Genomic DNA, 23,101 nt, shown 5'->3' with positions numbered 1-23,101 from the left:
TCAAGAGGGTGAATTTGATGCTGTGTGAATTACTTCTCAATAACAATGCTGTTAAAAAAAACTTCATGGCTTCTTCATTGCTCTCAGGATGAATTCTGTCTCCTTAGGATGTGACTCCTGCTGACCCTTTTAGGCTCATATCTTACTCCCCGCCCGGGCCCCCACCCCCCAGCATTAAATACTCCAGCCTAATGACTAATCCCTAAATATGCCTCCCAAGCTTTTACCTCTGCACTGTATCTGCAATGTAGAGGTTTTGAAAAGGGACCTGGGAATCAGGCAGGTCTGGGTTCACATCCTAGCCTTGCAACCTATGCTGTTTCCCGCACCATGTAATCTCCTTGTCTTACAAAGACCAGACCAATATGAGCTCCGTTTATGAACACAGAAAGATGCACTAAAAAGCTTGATGACCTCTTAAAATGGATGGTTTCATGGCTTGCCTTTCCCACAGGCTTTCCTAGTGATCTCAAGTTTATTAGATATTTACTCAATATTGGTAACTTAACCTAGCAGACACAGAAACTGGCTGGGTGGTGGTGGGCTCTCAAGCTGAGAAGCCAGGTAGAGTCGGGGAATGGGACAAGTATCCAAAAGAAGCTGGCCAGGAGAGAGGGAGAGAATGCAAGAATGATGGTGAGAGAAAGGAGAGACCGAGCTCTGCTCTGATCCTTCATTCTGTGAGATGCCCTATATCATTTTTATAATGTTCCCCCTCTCTTAATATGAGATTTCTGTTTTTTACAAACCAAGTGGACCTCCCTGGTACCCTGCTTAAATACTGAGAACATCCTTTCCTGCCCTTTAAGACCTCAGTGGGCCTCTGCCATTCAAGTGTGTATATAGGCTATTCTGCCAGGACCATGGCCAGAAGCTCTGCAGCTTTGTCCCAGCATTTAATGATACATGTTCTGTTATTATTCATTACACTTCCTCTTTGATCTGGGGTTGGGCAGGCAATTTTTGAGCTCTAGCTCTCCTACTAGAGAACTCTCCTAGATGATAGTCTTGACCTTTAAATCCTGTATGTCCCAAATTTAGTTCTTAATCTCTCTCTTCCTCACGAGTCTCTCTCATCCAGCCACCTACCATCACCCTGCACTTCGGGGCTGTCACCACTGGCTTACTGGTCACCCTGGTGGGAAGCCTGGCTGTCAGCCTGACTCCTTATCTCAGCCCCCAACAGTGTATCCTTCCTCCATGGGTCTCTCCACCCTGCTGCCTCTCCACCGGCCTCCCCGCCTCCAGCTTCTCCCCCTTTTCTGTTGCTCTGCACACATTTGCTGTATTATGCTCAGCAAAATACTGCCTGGGGATCAGTTCAGGTAGCTAACATCTGTCAAGTACTCATGGTGGAGTTGTATGCGGTGTCAAGAACTTTACATTTTAATTCATTCTCCCAGGGCTTCCCTGGTGGCGCAGTGGTTGATAGCCTGCCTGCTGATGCGGGGGACGCGGGTTCGGGCCCTGGTCTGGGAGGATCCCGCGTGCCGCGGAGCGGCTAGGCCTGTGAGCCACGGCTACTGAGCCTGCGCGTCTGGAGCCTGTGCTCCGCAACGGGAGAGGCCGCGATGGTGAAGGGGCCCGCGCACCGCGATGAGGAGTGGCCCCCACTTGCCGCAGCTGGAGAGAGCCCTCGCACAGAGACGAGGACCCAACACAGCCAAAAATAAATATAAAAATAAATAAATAAATAAAAGATTACTATTAAAAAAAAAAAGCTAACCTTACTCTAAAAAAAAAAATAATAATTCATTCTCCCAACAATCTCAAAAGGAGGCTTTTCATTTTCTCCATTTTCATAAATGAGAAATTCAGAGACGTTAAGTAACTTTCTGTTCTACCTCTCACTCTGTACAGTGTCGTGCTTTAAACTCAGGTCTGTCTGGCCCTCCTCTTTCTCGCTCACTGGACTGGGTCAAGTCATTCCCTGTTCAGAGAACTTTCGTATGTCTATTTCCCAGGCATAAAATTTAAAGTGTTTCCCTTGTTATTCAAGGCCCCCCATGAGCTGTCCCCACCCTGGATCTCCAACTAAACTGGCCAGCTGGTTGCTCACATTTTCCTTTGTTCCTCTGAATTTTCATTTGGCTTTTCCACCTCACATAGAAAAGTTCTCCCTCTCATTCTAGCAGGCTTGGTCACTGAAGTATGCCTGTTGTGGGCTTTCCCTGAGTACAAATATTAATAGCTCCCTTTTGCTCTGCAATAGGAGAAGGGGTTTCACACATTCAGTACATGCTTCTCGAAAGAGAGGAGCAAAGTATTGGGAATGAAGGGAAAGCAGGACATTCGTGATCATTGAACCCAATGACTATTATTGGCAATTATTAGGATGTTGATATAATTTATGATCCAAGCTGAAGCACTTTTGAGAGTAAAAAGGGTATTATTCATACTTATATTGGGACAACAGGCAAAAACTGAGACTCCTAAGAAAACAGGACGTGTGGCCATCCTGGTAATTACCCCCATTATGAACCGTGCTTTCCCAAGACAGAAATCAGAACTCACTTTCCCAACCCCTGTCCTAGCTACCGAGTAGGCATGTGACCTGGGATCCTGCAATCAGCTGCTTCTAAGAGAAGCAGTTCAGAAGAGAGGAAGGAGGCACCATGGGGAAAACCATGCTATTAGCAAGAGGTGGAGAGTGGTGGAGGGCCATCAAGGTAACAGAGGCAGCAGTGACAGAGGTTCTGGGAATGGGATTCCATGCCTCAGGTCTACGAAGCAAGCTTCAGTGCCCGGGCCCTGAACACAGGGACCCTGTCCTCAAGTGGGCTAGGCAGGGTAGAAGACCAGCTCTCTGGTCTTCTCTGAAATTCTATGAACTGTCTAATAACTTCTGATACATTTATTTTCTTTCTAAAACCAATTAGAGTGGGATGAGGGTTCTGACTCATGCAACAGGGAAATGTGTAGGTTGTTGTTATTGTTGGTTTTTTTGATTTGAATGAGTGTGTGTCTGTGTGTGTGTGTGTGTGTATGTGTGTGTGTGTGTGTGTGTGTGTTGGAAACAAAATTTCCAAAGCATAGAAGCTGGCAGCCTTAGGACTGTAGGCATTAGAGTTAAAAACACGTTTGTTCCCAGCCCTGGGCATCCTCTAGGGGCTTCTGCAGGTGCTCAGGCAGCTAAGTGGAGCATGGCTACCCTGAGACAGGGAGTCTGCTCTTACAGGAAGAGCAACTAACAGGGGCTCAGCAGAGCCTGTGGACTCATAAAACTCATCTTCCGTCTCTCTTTCCTGTCTTTGGCCTGCTCCTGCATCTTTTCTTAACTTGCTATTCTGAGAGCTTTCAGCCCATGGTGGGAGCTTCCTTGAGGGCAGGGTCTGTCCAGGGACCCTTGCCCAGCCCATGTATGGTGAATATTTTGTCCAGTGGTCTCCAACCCTAGATAGAGCTGACAGAGCCCTCCCCGTCTCAGTGCCCCAGCGCAGCCAGCCCCAGCATCAGCTTAATTTGGTCCTTGCCACATCCTTCAAAACCTGATTCAGATTCCTCTTCCTGCTCCAAGCCTTCCTTGCTCACCCAGCTCAGTGTCACCACCCCCAGTCTGCTTCCACCCCCTGCCCTCCATAATTCCCATCATCTGGACCACTTATTCAACAACAAATCACACTGTTTTGTTTAGAATTAATTGTACAGCTATCTCTTCTTTTAAAATGATTATATTTGTCATGTGATTCTGTTTGGTTTCCCTGAGTAGATGGCAAATTCTTGGAGGGAAGAGATGATGATATATACTCCTAATTTCCTGTCCTTATTTTCCTTTATAACATTAACTGAGTGTCTTCCTTGTAGGAGATGTTTGAAAATATTTTTTGGGGAAAAAAACCCAATATGAAGTAGAAAAAGTGAAACGGGAGAAGACTTTCTAAACTGTTTGCTTTGTTTCTCTCTACTTATTTTATTATTGTCTGTTTTTCAAGTACACAGAGGCCTGCTATTTACATATGGTGTTCAGGCCGGTTTCTGCGTGGATATACATGGGGATGACTCTTTCTCCTATGAAGTCACAAGTCACCAGTTCAGGAATGTGGCTGAAGAGGCTTTTCTGCTCTCCTCCACTGCTCCTGGGGAAAGCGCTCTTTGGAGCAAGCATGGGTCTTGGCGTGTCTTATGTGGCACATTCTGTATCAAAGACAGTGTGGTCTACAGCTTGAGAGCAGGGGCTCCAGAGCCAGGCCTTCTGGGTTTCATTCCCAGCTCTTCCACCTTTAGCTGTTACACTTTAGGCAAGTTATTTACTCTCTCCGTGCCTCAGTTTCCCCATGTGTAAAATGGTGATGATGATAGTATCTACCTTATAGGATTGTTTGAGGATGAAATTAGCTATGACATGTGAAATGCTCAGAAGGTAGTGATAAAAATGCAGCCATGATTATAACCGAAAAATGGTATTGTTGATAATACAGAGCAAGTGTCAAATAGAAAGATCACATAATAATGCAAAAAGGTTTACAAAAGTCTCCAGCATGTGCACGTACCTAGGCAAACCTCAGAAAGAAACAAGGAAACTGAAGCTTGGTGAGGGAGGCCATGGAGGTAAGTGCACTTTTCTGGCGACTGGAGACTCTGTACTGAATGACCTTCCAGCCCTGAGTGCCTGGCCCCTCCCATCATGTAACAGCCAGATCCATATCCATCTTAAAACAAGTGGTTTTTCTGTTCCCAACTCACATTGGAGATCCCAGCAGAAAAGCAGCTCTATTTTTCCTTTGGGCAGTTCTTTGGTCTCTCATCCATCTTTTTGTGGCTCTCTTCTATGGATTCCACCCACCTCCTTCCTCCCTGCTTTTTTTTTTTCTTTTTACCAGAAGAGAACTCACTTCTGATTTCAAGTCTGTAGCAGACATCGCTGGTGCCAATACATATCCAGTCCTCCTTTCCTCCCGAGCACACAGAAGACCACATTTCCTAGCTTCATTGTAGTTATGTGGAGACATGGAGCTGGTTCTGGGCAATGGGATGTGAGACGTGGTGACAAAATGCGGAAGGGTATGTGTGAGATCTCTCCACGTGTTCTTCCCCTGCTTGCCTCAGTGACAAAGACCAGGCTACAGAGGGTGGCACCTTAGTCAGCCTGGATCCCTGAGTGACTGTGAGAAGCAGAGACCTCAGGCCAACCCACAATGAGCATGAGGTGTGAGCAAGTAATAAAACATTGTTCATGAAACTTCTGAGGCTTGGGGCTTAATTGGGGACTGCGGTGTAGCCTATGCTATTCTGACTATTACAAGGACTTTTAGATGACTCTCCTCTAGGGATTCACAGACAAAAACCTCCTACCTGCCCCTGGTCATGATAACTCTTTATGGTACCAGCAGCATCTACTGTCTGCAACAGCAACCAAAGCCAAGACTCTCTGCTGGCTATTTCATTCCTACTGAACTAGGGATTGTATTTGCTCTGTCATTACCTTGCTCCCCTACAATGCATTCTCCACCCAGCAGCCAAAGTGAGCTTTTGAAAAAACACAAAATCAAGTCAGATCGTGTCACTCTCTTGCTTAAAGCCAGTGCATTCACCCTCCCCTCAAAACGTTATACTTAGAATCAATGTAGAGTCCTTGCTTAAAGATCCTACCCACTTCCTTGACCTTGTCTTCTACAGTCTTCCAGCCACGTTTGTTCTTATTTTTGAGTCTTCTCGTCTGACTATTCCCTCTGCCTGGCTTGTTCTTCCCTCTTCTTATTAACCAGGTTTCAGCTTAAATGTCATCTCAGGGGGGTCTTCTCTGACCATCACGCTAAAGTGCCTTTTGCCTATACACTTCCTTCTCTGCTGTACCACTCTGATTAATGCCTTTATAACACTGATCACCATCTGAAAGCATCTTTGTTAATTACTTATTTACCTATTTCTTCTCTTTCCTCCCCACTAGAATATAAGCTCAAAGAGCTTTTACAGACCTTTTCTGTCTTGTTCACTATCATATCCCCTGTGGTTAGCATAGTACCTGATACATAGGGGAGGTTCCATAAATATTTCCTCAAGGAAGGGATGAATCAATAATCAAATCATCATCAGTATTACTGCTCACAAAGCCCCCTCCTCTGTGAAGCTACTTGCCTTTGAATTTGACCTCTTTGGTGGAATAGCTAGTTTCTTCTTTAGCCTTTCTGATCCGATGCTCCTTCAGAAGAGTTCAAGGTAACACTGCTTCCTATGAGCTGAAGAAAGTGCCAACAGAAGTGGGTGAAAAACCCCTCCCTTTTCTAGAGAGCAAAAGCCCCTTCTTTATTGTAGCAGTCTCCTCTGGTGCGTTCCATCCCAGGATTTGGGGGTTAGTCTGCTACTGTGGTGTAACCCAGGCTGTCCTGTCTGCTAGAAGGACTTTGGGGAGATTCCCCTCTCCCTGGATCAGGTTGTACCCTCTGTGCCATCAGGTGGTAGAAGAATAAACAACTCAAAGCTAGAACCATAGAATGTTAATGCCAGAAGGGAACTGAATGACTAGTAAGTTTTCCTTTTGCAGATGAAGAAACTGAGGTCGTGACAAGGGACAGAAATTGCCTAAGGCCTTTTGCTTATTGACTCACTCACTGGATCATTGCTGTAGTGGTTTCCCATTCTTGTGAACTACCCAGCATGTGTGCCCCATTCCTAGGAATTCCCCTCCCACTGACTCTTGCTGGGAAACCGAGCCCATCCCCCACCCAAGAACATGAAAATGCCAAGTGCTCCCTTTCCCAGACTCCCTTGCAGCTAGGATGTGGGCACATGGCCCCGGCTCTGCCCATCAGGCCACCAGCCTCAGTCCCTCAATCAGGAGTTAATAAAGAAGAGGGAGGGGGGTGTCTCAGCAAGTTCAAGTTCCCAGAGGATCCGGGGCACAATTCTTGCTGGAGAGGTTAGGATCCGTGGTTGGGGATGGTGGTGGTCTCAGCTACGGGGGTTTGCTCTCACGGAAGGTGGCAGTGGTGTCTTCACCAAACAAGTCCTACACTGTGGCTGACCATTGTTCTGCTGTGTGATCCTGAGCCCGGTTCTCTAGAAAGTGCTGTGATTTGCTGAGCTACCCAACAGCCCCATATAATAAATTAATTTTCTCCTTAAATTTGGCATGTATGGTTTTGTTGCTTGCAACTAAGAATCCTGACTGATGTGTTTAGTCACTCACTAATGCAGTCTATGCTTTTCGACACTTACTGTGTCAGGCATTATGCTAGGCACTAGGGAAACAGTGGTAAACAAGACAGATGAAGTGGCCCTCTGGAAGCTTCCACTGCAGATGGTTAGACAAATGGACAGGAAAAAATACATGAAATTGCAATACATACTCCATTGGAAGACATTCATGGTGATATGGGATTATTAGCAATTTGACCTCGTCTAGCAGTGATGATCATAGAATACTTCCTGGAGGAGGTGACATTTAAGTTGAAGGATGAGTAAGGATTTTCTGGGCAAAGAGGGAGCAAAAAGACAGCTCCAGGGACAACTATGAGGGTCAGAGGTAGGAGAGAGAGCACAGCCTTCAGAGGAACAGTGGGGCATCCACGGGAAGAGTGATACACAAGAAACGTCTAGGCCCTGATGGTGCAGGACCTTGTTCCCCACTTCAAGGAGTTTGGGAATCATCTTAAGGGCAAAAGAAGCCACTGAAGATTTTAAAACATGCTGACGCCCAAGCTGGACCTGGAACCCAGGTGTCCTTTCTCCCAGTCAGCTCCTTTCCCTGTACCAATTGCCTTCATTTTTTCAACAAAAATGGAATCTGGGTCCTGCAAGTCACAGCTGAAGCAATTCAGCACAAAGGTGGTAAGTCACACATGTTTCACAATGGTCTCGGAGGAAATGTAATTTCTTTGCTATTTTTCCCCATGACTGTAGGACTGTTTGTGCCTTCACAGTCCAAGGTGACACTGCCAGTGCCGAGAAAGTGCAGTGACATCGAGAGGAAGATTGAGGAGCACTATGGCTGCTGAAGGATCGTCCAAGGAGATACCATGAGCAGCTGTCCTCCATGCCTGCTCAGAGCTGGGGAGGGACACAGGCTGAGGGGACAAGACGGGGACCCCAGACCCCTTTGGGGAGACAGGTGAAGCATCCCCAGTCTTGAGTCAGAGACTTGCCAGGGCCCCTTCCACAGAGTCAATGCACATGGAGGGACGTGGGGCCCTGGGAAGGCAGGCTCTGGAGGGATAGTCACCATCTAAGGCTCTGAGTCCTACACTGTAGCAAATTTGAGCTTAGTTCAGGGAATATGAGTGTAAAGCAAAGGCTTTGGAGTTAATCTGAACTACATTCAAATTCCAGCACAGTCACTGCTTACTGTGTGATATCAGGTAAGTTACTTAACACCTCTGTTCCTCATTTTCCTCATCTGTAAAATGATGATTATAAATAATAATAACACTTCAAAGGGTTGTGCAGTTGAAATGAGGTAACTCTGTAAAGCTCTTCACTCTTGTGACCTGGGGGGTGGGGCCAGGCAATGAGAGTCTAGGAACCCAGGAGAGTCTAGGTCAAAGGCATCAGCACCTTGGCTATGATCAAATCAACCTCTTTGCAACCAGCAACTGGCCCTACGGGGACTGGGATTGCAGGTGCCTGCTCTGCCCCAAGAGAGGGGACAGGAAAGAGCTTGGCGGGTCCCAGAGCTTCAGCTGAGAAGGACAGAGTTTCGGGAAGGCAGGCTCCTGGTCTAATCAGGAATACTGAGGTACAGATTGAGCAAATACGTGAGAGGTGAAGGAGGACTGCTCCACACGTAAGGCGAGGAGCCCTCTAATCACAGCCACTCACTCATTCATTCATTCATTCAATCAGAACTCATTAATTGAGCTCCGGCCACCTGCCAGTGTCTGGGCGACACTGAAGAGATGGTTGTGAACAAGAGACCATGGTTCATGCCCTCGGGAGCTTGCACTCTAGCAGAGAAGAGTAAATTTCAATTACATGAAGGGACAGCTGTGCCAAGGGAAGTATAAGATGCCACAGAACACGTGGCAGAGGGACCCAATGGGGCGTGGGGAGTCACGGAAGCCTTCCTGGAGGAAGTGATGTTTTAGTTGAGAGCTGAAGGAGTAAAGTTTGCCTGAAGGGGAGGAGAGCATTGCAGGCAGAGAGCATAGCATGTGGGAAAGACGTGGGCAGAGAAAACATGCTTCTTTGGGAAAGGGACAGAAATCCAGGATTCCAGAGCTAGAGATGGGGGAGATAAAGCTTGAGGTGGCTGAACAGGAAGGCCAGGCAGGGCCCTGGGAGCCACGTTGAAGAGTTTGGACTTTACCTGCAGACAATGAGCGAGTTAAGAACTGATTTTAAATAGCAGGTGAGCAGTGCTAATGGGGACTCTCTAGAGTTGGGCAGTGAGCAACCAGCACAACTCTACGCAGTGGTCCTGAGTGACCCAATGGGGCAGAGGTTCTGAAGGTCCTTCCTGCCTGGGCCATAATGTGCTCTGGGTGTGGGCGTGCTTTGAAGGGCAGGGAGGGGCCCCTTGGACCCTCCCAAAGAGAAGCTGACAACCACACAAGGCAGAGAATGATTCTCATGTGCCCTTCCGAAGGAGAACGGGAAGGTTCCTCTCCTTGGGGCAGTGGCTGTGGAGCTGGAGGTGGGGCAGGAGCCAGGAGGGTGGGGGGCGTGAGAAATCAGCTTCCCTGGAGCCCCTCGTCCTTCGTACCATGGCACCAATGGAAGTTCCTATGATGCTCAAGGTGATTGACTTCTGGAATCAAGACATTTCTCAGTTTGAAACTCAGTTTAAAAAAAAAAATCGATGTTTCACATTCAGCGGTGTTTGGTTAAAAAAAGAAAAATAGCTGTAGCTTGTGCTTTCACGGCAGAAAAGAGTGAGCCCCATCAATTACAGCAGGGAAAACAATAGTGTCTTGCGGCGGTTTTGTTCCTTGTACTCCAAAAATATTAAGTCATTTAGCCCTGCAAACCATCCACTTGGCGAGTGGCAATGTCTTCATTTGAAAAGCCCCTGAGCCTTGGGCCAGAGCCTTCTCCCAAACCAGGGATGCTGGGGGAGCAGGCAAGGCTCCAGGGATTAGCCCCCTGTCTGACTTAAGAGCCCCTCCCTCAGAGGGAACCCAGCGGCATCACCCCACCAGGCCTGACCTACATGCCCTTCCCAGCACATTGACCCCAGGCCCTGAGAGGCACCCCCTCTGTGCCCTGCAGTGTTGAGTGCCAACTTTAAGCCAAGCCCTTAGGAAGCGACAGGCACCTCCATCCCTCCAAACTCAGCCCAGATTCATGGACATCTTACACCAGTGTTCTCAACCCTGGTGCACACTGGAATCACCTGGGCTTTGAAAAACCCCAATGCTCAGGCCACACTCCACATGAGCTAAATCGCAGTATCTGAGGGAGGGACCTCTGCCTCAGTACTTTTTTTTTTTTTTTTTTTTTTTAATTTATTTATTTATTTATTTATGGCTGTGTTGGGTCTTCGTTTCTGTGCGAGGGCTTTCTCTAGTTGCGGCAAGTGAGGGCCACTCTTCATCGCGGTGCGCGGGCCTCTCACTATCGCGGCCTCTCTTGTTGCGGAGCACAGGCTCCAGACGCGCAAGCTCAGCAATTGTGGCCCACGGGCCCAGTTGCTCCGCGGCATGTGGGATCTTCCCAGACCAGGGCTCGAACCCGTGTCCCCTGCATTGGCAGGCAGATTCTCAACCACTGCGCCACCAGGGAAGCCCTGCCTCAGTACTTTTTAAAAAAATATTTTCAATTGAGGCCAATATGCAGCCTAGGTCCAGAACCAGACAATGTAGAACTCTCCTAGAGGGTCTGCTCTGAGTCAAATCCCACCCTTCCCATGCTCCAGTCATTCTTTCTTACACGCCCCGTTTGCCCTGGTGAAGTTGAGTATGTGAAATGAGGCCATCAGATGTGTGGCTATTCTGGAGGGGTCTCCTTAGGGGCCATGCTTTGACAGGGATGCCAGGGTTCACCTGGACAGGTTCAGATACTCAATATGCCTGCAGGGAATGAGACTCAGGGAACCAACTCAAACTGACTGGACTCATAGAAACCTGATGTACTAGCCAGTCGCCACTTGTTACAGGGGGACTTTAGAACCTTTATATTTACCATTCAGAGAAACTCCCTTATGGTTAAAAAAATATATCTGCTATGTATTTTCTTCCTGTCTTTATTTTTACCATACATATTTTTCTTTTTAACAAACTGCAGTTCAACAATTCTTACAATATATCCAGTCTTAAGTGATTTCCTGTGTAACTACATAATATTCATAATCATCATGCAAAAGTTCCATCAAGGAATTATACCATAGGTTACTTGAATTTTCAGGTATTTTACTTTTTTCATGGTTTAGATGCGACATCATACAAGTAGTTATTTCCGTGTTAAGCACTCATTTTTTTAGGCCTGATCCCAGAGGTGGGATTCCTGACTCTGAGATGAGATTAGCTCTGGGACAGCCAAGCATCTTGAATCTTCTCTCCAACATGGTGCATTGTGTGTGGTATATATTTGTTGAGATCAGTAATTTCCTAATGTTCCAGAAGGTGTACACAGGTGTTTCTTCCTTTTTTTTTTTTTTTTTTTTTTTACTAGTAACCACCAACGCATCTTTATTTTATTTTTTACTTTTTTTTGGCCACACCTCGCGGCATGCCGGTTCCCCGATCAGGGATTGAACCAGTGCCCCCTGTAGTGGAAGCGTGGAGTCTTAACCACTGGACCACCAGGGAAGTCCCTCTAGGTGTTTCTGAAGGAGATGAGAAACGCTCTGTGGTCAGTTAAAATACAAAGTTGGGTTAAACAAAATATGTGTCTTTAAATCAGAACTTCTGTGAAAATTTAAAGTTGAGTCAAACAAGGTTAAGATAAGAACTTCTTTACAGCAGGGCCTGTCTGGGCCTTTACTTGCTGATGAGTGTCATCTATGCTGGCATTTCCATAGCTAACTTGACCCTGGACATCTTTCTGGTGGAACCTCTTCATGGGGCCAGTTTTCCAGGCAAGATATTTTGGGAAAAGCCAGACTAGGAGATCTCGAAGATGCCTTTCTGCTCGGAGGTTCTGAGATTTTCCATCCAAGTAACAAATTCGGCTTCTGCTGCCCCCTCGCAATTCCAGGGCTCAGTTTTCCATTCCATTTCCCCTGCCGCTGTCCTACGCCGGGCCTTCATTCTCTCTCACTTGAGCTACTCCAACAGCCTCGCGGCTGCCGCCTCTTCCCCTCTGCTCCGCCCTCTGCAGCCTGGCAGACCTACGCCTTCTAGCTTTGCTGCTCTGAGCACGTCGTTCCCCGGCTCACGGGCTCACATCCCACCGCCCCACCCAGCCCTCCTAACCTGGCTTCTCTGACCATGACATCTGCCCCTTTCCCCTCATATACTCAAGCAGCATGTGAGCCTGCATGCAGTGCCAGGACCTCCATCCGAAGGAGACCCGGCCTTCGGCTGCCCGGGGGAGTCCTGGAGGGGAGCGGGAGCCGGGGAGGAGGCAATGGGGAGACAGGGAGAGGGCAGTGCGAAGGTTCCCCCCGCCATGCCTTCTTAGATGGGATAAAATTAAGGGGAGCAGATGCTGCCCCTGGTGGAAAGACCAGTGCCCTGGGCCCACGCTCCCCCATCTCCATGGCAACCAGTATGTGAGGCCTAAATGATGGAGGTGGCGGCCGGGGGTCTGGGGTCTCACCCCTTTTCTCCTGGAACTTGTGCCCTGAGGGCTCCTAGGCCCTGACTCTGGCACTTATACTTCTCTCCTTCCTCTCTCTTCGTGCACTCTCTGCCCTCGTTTCTTCCTGCTTTTATCCATCAGCACATAATTACTGAGCCTCTCCAAGTGTGGTTCTCCGACTTGAAGATTCTGTGTAAGACTAGTCTCTGGATTTCGGCCGAGCATTTATCAGGGGCTCCCATGACTCATGGAGAACAGAGCAGTTATAATGGAGCCCATTTATTGCATCCCTACCATGTTCCAGGCCTCTTTCATATATAGCATTTTATTTACTCATAAATCATAAAATGTCAGAGCTAGAAGGGGTCTCAGGGACTATCACTCCCGTGGTTTTCAAACTTGCTTTTAGCGCTGAACTTTTTTTTCCTAAGTGAAACTTTTCTGCAGAAGCTGTATGTACAAAGCAATAAAAGAGGTGCTACTCTGGCTGCAGCGAGGTTGCAAAGAGCTCATATCTTTGCACCTTGGCCTCCTCTTTGCCTGTAGGGGATGCTAAGGCCCATGGAAAACCACTGGAAAGCCACTGACTTAGCCCCACCCCTCCTCATGCATGGAAGAGACCCAAGGCTCAGAGAAAGAAAGGTCCTTCCAAGGTTACACAGTGAGTGAAGGCTGTCTGGATTTGGCTTTGCATCTCCTGACCCACAGTATGTATGTTTCATGCTTCTCCACCCTGTCTGCGGCTATGCGCTTGTGTGAGCAAAGCTCTGGCAGCTTCCGTCTGGCTGCAGAGGCAGAAGCCAGGCCTTCTGTTTTCACTGTGACCTAGTCGTGTGCAAGATGGAGAGATGCCGTCGAGCAGCTTGTGTGAGCAGCCCCTGCAGGTGCCATCGGGAGTGGCCAGATGTGTGGGCACCAGATGCCCTCACAGGGCAGCCTAGCCTCTTGTGCTGTTGAGATCCACCCGATACAGGGCTACAGCAACTCTGAACATTTCTAGCACCGCCTGGGGGAAAAGCCCCCCTCACCTTTCCAGCATAAGCACGCTCCCTTTATGCAAGAAAGGGAAATAGCTGCTCTTTGCCCTGGAAGTAGCTGACCCTGGGGAGCCCTTGGTCATTGGGAAGTCCAGATTCCCAGCACCTTACCCGGGGGGAGGTCCAGGCAGCAGAAGCTGCCATCATCAACTTGAGCTGCTGTGTTCCCCAGGCTCCTCTGGAGAAACGCCCTCTGGCCGTGCGTGTTCAGAGGAGAGTGCCGGAGAGTGTCAGAGTAGCAGTGGGGTGGATTCTTTGCTCATCTCACGGAAACAGATTTCTTCTCAGGCTCATCCAAAGGGTGTTCACACCACTTATATGGGAGGAGGGAAGGACAGCCAGACGTGCTTCTGCTACAAGACTGACACTTGTTTGGGTAAAGTCAGATTTGAGACTAGCTATAGAGATGGGGATGTTTGTGGTTGAAAGGGTGGAGCAGGTGATGCAGACAGTGATGGAGAGGTGACAAGCATTCTTTGGTTACTCCATAAACAGGACCCGAGAAGCTTCTGTGTGCCAGACGCTGCCAGGCACCAGGAACAAAGATAGACACAACTGCTTCCTTCAAGGGGCTTCCTTGAAGCTCTCCCTGACCCCAGGTCCAGGTCAAGACCCCTGTTATTTGCTCTTGGGAACCCCTGTGCATTTCCTGTATAGCACATGCAATAGTGTGTAATTAGGCATTTGTGCGATTATCTGGCTTCTGCTTGTGTCTACCTCTAAATCACAAGCTTTGCTCACTACTGTATCCTCAGGCCAAGTACAGTGCCTGGCACATACTAGGTACTCATAAGATATTTATTGGATGAATAAAAAGAGAGTCACTTTTGGTGATCAGAGTATGGGCCCCCTTCAAGGTCCCAGAATTTCTCCTTTAGAATAAAGATTGTACACCCACAGATCAGCCACTGCCCATGGCTGGTCAGGGGCGGGCAAGTGAAGACACTGCTGGCTTAAGGGATATAAAATGCTTGAATGCTGATGGGTGGGGTGGGGTGGGATGGATGACAGAGCTGTGGGGTAGGTGGACAGCAGAGAGGAGAGAGCTGTGGGTCTTATCAACTGGAATCTCTGGCTTTTCTTCTGCCCCCAGTCAGATCCTTAGTGAGAGAGTTTCAGGGGCGGGAAGAGGAGGTGCACATGTCAGGAAGCCGTGGCAAGTTATCCTGCTCATTTGGACTTTAAGGGAAGGTTGGAGAAACTGAGGTCTCAAGCCAGTAGATCATGTCCCCTTGTCATCCAGATTCTTGGATGGGGCATAGGATGGGCACCATAGCCATTATAGCAGGTGGCAAGAAATCCTCCTATGCTGTGAGGAGAGCCTGGAGGCCTTCCAGAAGCTGGGCTGGGGAATCTCTTACCTCGGGAGCCTGCAGGGAAGCCTATTGTGAGGATGGGGGTGGAGTGGGAGTGGGGGTGTCTTCCTCAGGGGGTTCTTGGCAGTGACTTCCTAACCCTGGAAGCTCAAGGAAACATTGAGACAGACACTTTGAGAGGAAGGGTGACACCTGGATATTACACCCTGTAATGGAACCAGCCAAGTGGTAAATGCAGCTTTTAAATAGGTTTTGTGTTCCCCATTAACTGCTCTGATGTTGATTAGCCCTGACAGCCAAGGAGAAGGGACTGGTCAGCAACTTTCCCCTGTCAAGGCCTCCTGCTCCTGGGGGCTGCGAGAGCTCGGCCTCCGCTTTTGGCTACATACTGGAAATTGCAAAGACATGCTGGTGGGGAGTGCGATGGGGGTGCTTTCTGGAAGGAATCTGGCAGGCAGGCTTGGCTCCAGGCTCCTATTCTCTTTTAACTCCTTTGCCTACCCCTGCACCATAAGTAGGGTTGACCATGGAGATTTGGGGATATTTAAAGGATGACCTCCCTTTAATATATAGGTGTGGAAAAGGGGCCACACCAAAGAAGGAGCCGCTCAGTCTGGAGGTGCCCTGGGAACAAATCACCATCTGGAGTTTGAAGCACTTGAATGGTCAACTGGTCCTGATCTATTTAATGGCCTTCTCTAGATGCATCTTCAGACTTGGTTCTGAAGACATGTAGGTTCACACTCAAGAGTCAAGGAGGAGGGGCTTCCCTGGTGGCACAGTGGTTGAGAGTCCGCCTGCCAATGCAGGGAACACGGGTTCGAGCCCTGGTCTGGGAAGATCCCACATGCCGCAGAGCAACTAGGCCCGTGAGCCACAACTGCTGAGCCTGCGCGTCTGGAGCCTGTGTTCCGCAACAAGAGAGGCTGCGACAGTGAGAGGCCCGCGCACCGCGATGAAGAGTGGCCCCCACTTGCCGCAGCTGGAGGAAGCCCTCGCGCGGAAACGAAGACCCAACACAGCCATAAATAAATAAATAAATAAATAAATAAATAAATAAATAAATAAATAAATAAGTTTAAAAAAGAAAAAAAAAGATGACTACTATCTTAAAAAAAAAAAAAAGAGTCAAGGAGGACACATGGAGGTCATCTAAGAGCCCAGGACCACCCCATCAGGATGCCAGCCTTTCTAAAGCAAGAACTATGACAGAACCATGGGAGATTCCAGAAACCTGGTAACTCCCAGGCTTGTCTACCCTCCTGGAGCAGCAGAAGAGATTATAATAAAGGAAGCCGTGGGATTGCCCTTGGGAAGAAAGAGGCAGGAGGAGCTGGGGAGACTGACTCCTATCTGATCAAGGTTCATAGGTACGTTGGTGGCTCCAGAAGATGGAGGAAGCAGGATGTGTCCTTGGGCTTTTCAGAAAGAAAGAATTCAGGGAAAGTTGATCAGGGGCAGAAGAGTGACCCCAGGATTTTAACCCCAGGGGGTCGAGCCTAGAGGAATGGGAGGGAGTTGGTGGGGATATGTTTCTCAGCCTTCTACTGTTACCATATATTCTTTTTTTTTTTTAAATAAATTAATTTTATTTATTTATTTTTGGCTGCGTCAGGTCTGCATTGCTGCTTGCGGGCTTTCTCTAGTTGTGGCAAGCAGGGGACTACTCTTCGTTGCAGTGCGTGGGTTTCTCGTTAAGGTGGCTTCTCTTGTTTCGGAGCATGGGCTCTAGGTGCATGGGCTTCAGTAGTTGTGGCACGCAGTCTCAGTAGTTGCAGCACACGGGCTTGGTTACTCGGCGGCATGTGGGATCTTCCCGGACCAGGGCTCGAACCCGTGTCCCCTGCATTGGCAGGCAGATTCTTAACCACTGCGCCACCAGGGAAACCAGTTACCATATATTCTTGAAGGAGTTTTTTGTCAGCTGATTTTATATATATTGCCCAGGTCAGGCCCCAGGTCCAAAGTATATGAGCAAAGGAGAAATATCCCCTTTACGGGCCTTCCTCCGGGTGAACTGCTTTTGCTCAGCCCTGGACTGGAGGAGGCAAGGTTGTAAAGTCGGAGAAGTTTATCATCAGTAGCTCCCGACTCCTTCTGCAACTGTCTCTGTGGGTTGCCTGCCTCTGCCTCACAATCCTTCACGCCACTGCTCTGGCAATGTCCATTCTCCCCACCCCCAAGATGAAACCTCTGAGAATTCTTTCTAATGATTAGAGGACAAAGCTGAGTTTTAACTCTATTCTGTCTGACTCCAGGCTCATGCTCCTTCAATCACCCCACATAGTTTTCACATAAAAGTGCTCATCACAGCACAGTCTATGAAATAAAAAACTGAAAATAACCTAAATGTTCAACAGTTAGGGGGTTGTTTAGTAAATCATGATGCATCCATTTGTTAGAACATTATACAGACATGAAAAGTGATCAGTACAGAGACTGTGTAGCAACTTGGGGAAAGGTTTATGATAAGACACTAAGGGAAAATACAATGCAAGTACTACAACTGCCTTAATTGCAATGATGGAAAATATGTCAGTGTGTCAACAAGGGCTGGCAGATAATACGCAGGACCAGGGCAAAAAATGACTGTTAGGGTGGAGGAGGGATGGATCTTTTTCTTTTAAAATGATTTTCTTCTCTTTTATTCTTTTTTGCTTAGTCTTTTTTTACTTTGAGATAATTTTTCAGTGTTGGTGTAGATCATACAGAATATAAGATTAGACAAGGTCAGAATCTGAGAAACCCCCTAGACTGGGGACTCTGATTCCTTGGTATTAAGGGGCCTCATTCAGACAGAAAGTCTCTGTATTGTGGTTAAGAGTATGAGTGTTGCAGTGAGATAGGCATGGATCAGAATCCAGATCTATTACTAGTAGCTATATAACCCTGAGCCTGACCACGAGCAAGCACCCCTAACTTTGTAAAAGTTCTGGGTCAATGCAATCAGATATAGAAGATAAAGTTCTCAATACATTTTAATTCCACAGAATGTCTTACCAACCCCTCCTCCATCATCCATCTTCAGTGCTAAGTGTTTTAATTTCCCTAGTCTCTTCCAAAGCAAAACCTAATGTTTAAGGGAATGGGGAAGGGAAGGGAATGAGGGCTGGCTCATCTGTTGTCCATGGTCCTGAATCATTGCTGCACATAAGTGCAGTCGATGGTTATTTCTTTGAGAAGTTGGAGGGGGCTGATGTTCCCCCTGCCCTACTCCATTCCTCCCTGAAACTAGGTTTATGATACCAACTTCAACATGGTCTTCATCAGTGAGAGAACTGAAAACATTGGGATTTCTGGAGCTGGGAGGAAAGGGAATTAGAACAAGTTACAGGTTGGGGCCAGGGAAGGTAGATGACACGTCAGCCCTGACTGAGTTATGATCCTGGTTAATGGCAGCAAGACATACCATATATTGAGCAGAAAGCGAAAGTTTTAAGTCATAGTGGCCTTTGGAAGCATTGAAATCAGGGGTGAAAAACTAAAGGATCAACAGTTGGTGCTGGTGCCGTTTCCCTAATCTATACTTGCCACAGAATCTTGGTGTCTTTTATAAAGTGTGAAAAAGTGGCTTTGATGATCTGTTCTATAGACTGTCTCCAAAATGTTGCCTGATAGCATCTAGCAAACAGCAACTCCGATAGGACGCAATCTTTGCCCGCACTAGCTCTGTCTCTGTCACATTCGTTCTCTATTTATCTCTGTCTTTCTCTGTGCTCAGGTAGTCTCTCTCTCTCTCTTCCTCCCTCCTCCAGCTCTCTTTCTTCAATCTATTTTTGCTTGTCAGAAAAACACCATGTAATTTTCTTTAAAAATTAATTCTACCCTACAAAATATGTCTAAAGTATTCAAGATGGAAAAAAGTTTCCTTTAAGAGTAGCTTGCATTAGAACTGTTTCTTCTAGCATAATCAAGGTAATGAGCACCCCCTTAGAATTTAATGCAAAGTAACTTTCACACTGGTGGTGAGCTTCAAGGATGGGTGAATAGATAACTAATAGCATGGTTTCCCTTGGCAACTAAGATAAACTTTGATCCTGATTGGCTAAAAACAGTCAAGGAAAGGATGGAGTTAAGTCCAAACAGCCATATTCAGTGCTCTTTGAAGCAATGAGAAGAGAAGAAAGGCAATAATGGAAGGTGGAAGAGGGTAGGGATGGATAGTGAACCTGAAGTCAGTTGCAGAAAATTGTCTTTTTGGACTATGGAATTTGGTCTGGACCTAAGTGGAGGAACTAGAAGGCAGGAGTGACACCCAATTCTAATAAAACCAAGAGCAAGCAAAAATTAGTTTTGGTGTGTTTGAATACAGAGCCTGGTTAATCCGTGAGTTGTTGGTGCAGGCAATCAGATAGAGTTAAGTCCGTGCTGTTCATTAGCTCCAAAAACCAGAGCCCAAGGCAGAGCAAACACAACCCAGGAAGGCTGCTGACATAAGGACATGTTCAAAGAAAATTTGTAATCCAGTCAGTCTTTGAAGGCTGTAGACTCTTTATACTTAATACCATTTTAATTCGTTCATTTTCTCCATCCCTACTGCCTTCACCCAAGAGTTTATCATGTCTCACCTGAACTACTGTAATATCTTCCTAACTTGTTTCCACATTGGCCAGAAGGGTTCTACTCACCACTCAAATCTAGTCACGCCATTGCCGGCTTAAATCTCTTCAAAGGGATATAAACTCTCTAGTATTGAATGCAATGCCCTTCACGATCTTACTCCAGTTCCCCTTGCCCACGAGCCACACGTCCCATCTCTCCCTCCACCTCCCCCAACATGCAGTCCATTATTAGACATTCTGAACAGCCCACTGTTCCACTCATTTTTGTATCATGCCCTCCCTTTTCTCTGGGTTAATCATTCTGACTGAAATTCTCTCTTCCTCTCCTACCGTTTTCCAACTACCTCATGGCCTTCAGGATTCGGCTAAGGATTACCCTTGCCTCTCCTAACCACCACCTCCTTCAAAGGCTTGGCTGATTGCTCTTACTATGTATTTCTCAAACACTCAACACATATCTCTATATTAACGCCTATCACCTTGCCTTGTAACTGTTTATTTACCTGTCATTTTTTGCCTTTACTGTAGGCTCCTAGAGGGCACGGACTGTGTCTTGTTTCTTGTGGCCCTCAAGCTCTTAGCATGGTACCTGGCATATGATAGGCACTGAGTAAATGTTTGTTGAATAAATAAATGAACCCGAGATTTCCAAATTGAAATTAATTACAGACAAGGTTGGAAGTGAGAGGGAATAAATCTGTCCCTTGACACTGTGTTTATTTACGTCTTTCTTCAAATAGAATTTTCTCCTCATTTTAATATATAATTGGGGAGTTAATGTCATCAATATTTGTGAAATTTCATGCTTTCAATAGAAGAAAAATCGTCCCTGTGCACAAATGGCAACCATAAGTGAAATATGAATGGTGATAAGATGAAGTGCTTTGGGAGAATAGCAGAGAGAGAGACAGACAGAGAGAGATTGCTATTGAGCATGATGACAGAGAGGCCTTTTGTAGCCGTTAGGAATTGTCTACCCTGACCCCATGCTTTTAACTCACATGGTGCTCACTCATGCACCATGACTGGTGGCTAAAACGCTGAGTTTCTGGAACCTCAGCTCTGGCCATGGCAGTAAAACAGTATCTCGTTTTGTCTCACCCCTGTTCTCATCCCTGGTTTGTCCCAGTGTCTCTCTGGCTTCCGACTCTTCTGATTTGGTCTTTCCTCCTGGTTTCATGCTTGCTTAGAAGATATACTCTCTATGCTTGTTTTCTTGGAATCTCTTAATGTTTAGATCTATCAGCTTCTCTCTGCTACAGGATGTTTTGGAGGACCCCTGAGATCTTACATGTGTTATCCGATTGGCTCCCTGCAACAGGGGATAGGAAGGAAGTGAGCCTTAAAGGATAATGGGAGCTTAATAAGCAGAAATGATGGACAGAGTGAGTAAACACACGAGTGGGAGATCAGAGGTAGAGTGTTGATTTGGGCATTGTGTCTATTCCAACCACGGCTAGCGTGGAGAGTATGGTTTGAGGAGGGCAGTTGATGTGAGCAGAGCTGGGAGCATGGCCAGAGTCACAGACCAGGATGGCACATTAAGTAATGCCAGTCTCCATCTGAAGGTCATTTTAGGGATTAAAATTGACAAGGGCAGCCAAGCAACAAAGACCAAGACCAAGAGGGATGAGTGGTTGGCCTCAGGCAGGGATGTCCTGGGAGGCCTGAGACTGCCCCCAACAGGTACATGGACAAACCTACGTTCATCCTAAAGCCTTCTGGACCTAAGTCTAGCATCTGAAAACTTCATGTGGAAGGGCCACGTCCGCATTATTAAATGCTAAAGAGACTTGAGTTAGAACAAATCCTTGGCTTGGACAATTTGGAAGATAAGGGAGGACTTTCGGAGAATTGTTTGAGAGGAAGAAGAGTAATGACCCAAGTTACAGGAGGTTGGAAGAAAAGAAGCATCCTCCCTTGACAAGCATGGCTGTGGAGGAAGGCGAGAACTAGGACAGTAGCTAGAGGGCTACATGGAAGCTTTTATGCTGTTATTTTAATAGTTACTGTTTGCATGTAAAAAGCTACCTGGATAGATGGTGTGCATCCATTTCTGGACATGCACTCCTGAGGCAAGAACCCACCTTCACCAGGACCTCAGCACAGATAGCACAGCCCAATGCCAGGCAGGATGAAGGAACTTCCTGGGACTGTCATCTGAAAACTGGGCCCTTGGATCTGCTGGAGTCTGTGAAGACAGCAGGGCTTCTCTTTGTGTCCTTTGAACTATTGTCAACATCCCCCCAAACTCAACACAAAGGATGCATTTACCTGTGATCACGCTGCACAAGGCTGATGACTCAAACGGCAGATTTCTTTGCTTTTGGCTGGAAGTACAGCAACTCAGTATGGCAACATGAGTGAACTCCTGTTGCTCTGAAGCTCTGATTGCCAGTTATAGATGTCTTTGATGAATTAAAAATGGGAACGTGAATTAATTATTACTTATGAAATGCAGATTGTTTGGTAGACAAATATCTTTCACACTCTGGGGCCCATCGAGGAGGATCATAAAACTAAAGATGAGAAAGCGATGAGAAGGTTGGAGTTCATGGATCCAGGCACAGTTTTGAAAACTCAACTCCATAATAAATGATGGCAATAGTCTCTCTGTCTCCGTCTCTCTCTCCTTGGGTTTCTGTCCAGCCTTTCTGTCTTCCGGACTCTAGGTTTCTAATTTTCTCTGCTTATGCCTTTCTCATTCTGTTCCTATCTTCAGCCTCCCTGATTCAAGGCACAACTCTATGGTCTTTGCCTCCTTTCTCATCTGTCATAGTTTCTCGGGAATCATAACTGTTTTATCTCTCTCACGGCCTCTGCATCTCCTGGTTTCTCTGGTGTCATTTTTCTTGTGGTTCCTCTACCTGTGTCTCCCTCTGCGCCTCTCTCTCCCTCCCTTCTCCGTCTCCTTCCCCTCCTCCTCCTCCTCCTCCTCCCTCATCTTCCTCCCTCCTCCCTCCCACCCTCCTTGGTCTACTCATGGTCCCTGTGACATTGTCTACCTCTTTCCTGGTATCTCCGTCTCCCTGGTTCTCAGTTTTTCTACCCCCTCACCCCGTTTTATTTTCTCATTGCTCTCTGAAATCGTCATGTTTTGAGGGTTTGCTTGTGGATGGTCTGTCTCTCCTACCCTGACCTAATTACTGGACCAGACAGGAGGCTCTATGAGAGCAGGGCTTTGCCTCACTCAAGGCTGTACCCTCAGTGCCTAGAATAATGCCTGGCACATGGAGGGGGAGGTCAGTAAATATTTGTTAACTCACGGGGTTCTCTGTCCCAGGCCCCCGCTCTCACTTTTTTTGTCTGTCTTTGTCTCTGTGACCCTTCAGTCTCATGCTCTCTATCTCTGTCTCTAGCTCTTCTGGGCTTTCTAACTCTCTGCCATGGTCCTTCTTTCTCCCTAACTCTTGAATCTTTCTCATGGTCTCTATCCAACCTGGCACTTCCCTGCTGGTCTCTCTCCTCTCCCAGCAGCAGGAGATGGGGCTGAGGGCAGCCTGGGCCAGTGCAGAGACCAGGCTACTCGCCCCAGACCCTGCCTCATGCACAGCCTGCTGCTTGGCCTCTC

This window comes from Balaenoptera acutorostrata, chromosome 1 (genome assembly GCF_949987535.1).
Source record: "Balaenoptera acutorostrata chromosome 1, mBalAcu1.1, whole genome shotgun sequence".
Classification (NCBI taxonomy): Eukaryota; Metazoa; Chordata; class Mammalia; order Artiodactyla; family Balaenopteridae; genus Balaenoptera; species Balaenoptera acutorostrata.
The sequence above is the reverse complement of the archived record's forward strand: the minus strand, read 5'-3'. Positions refer to the sequence as shown.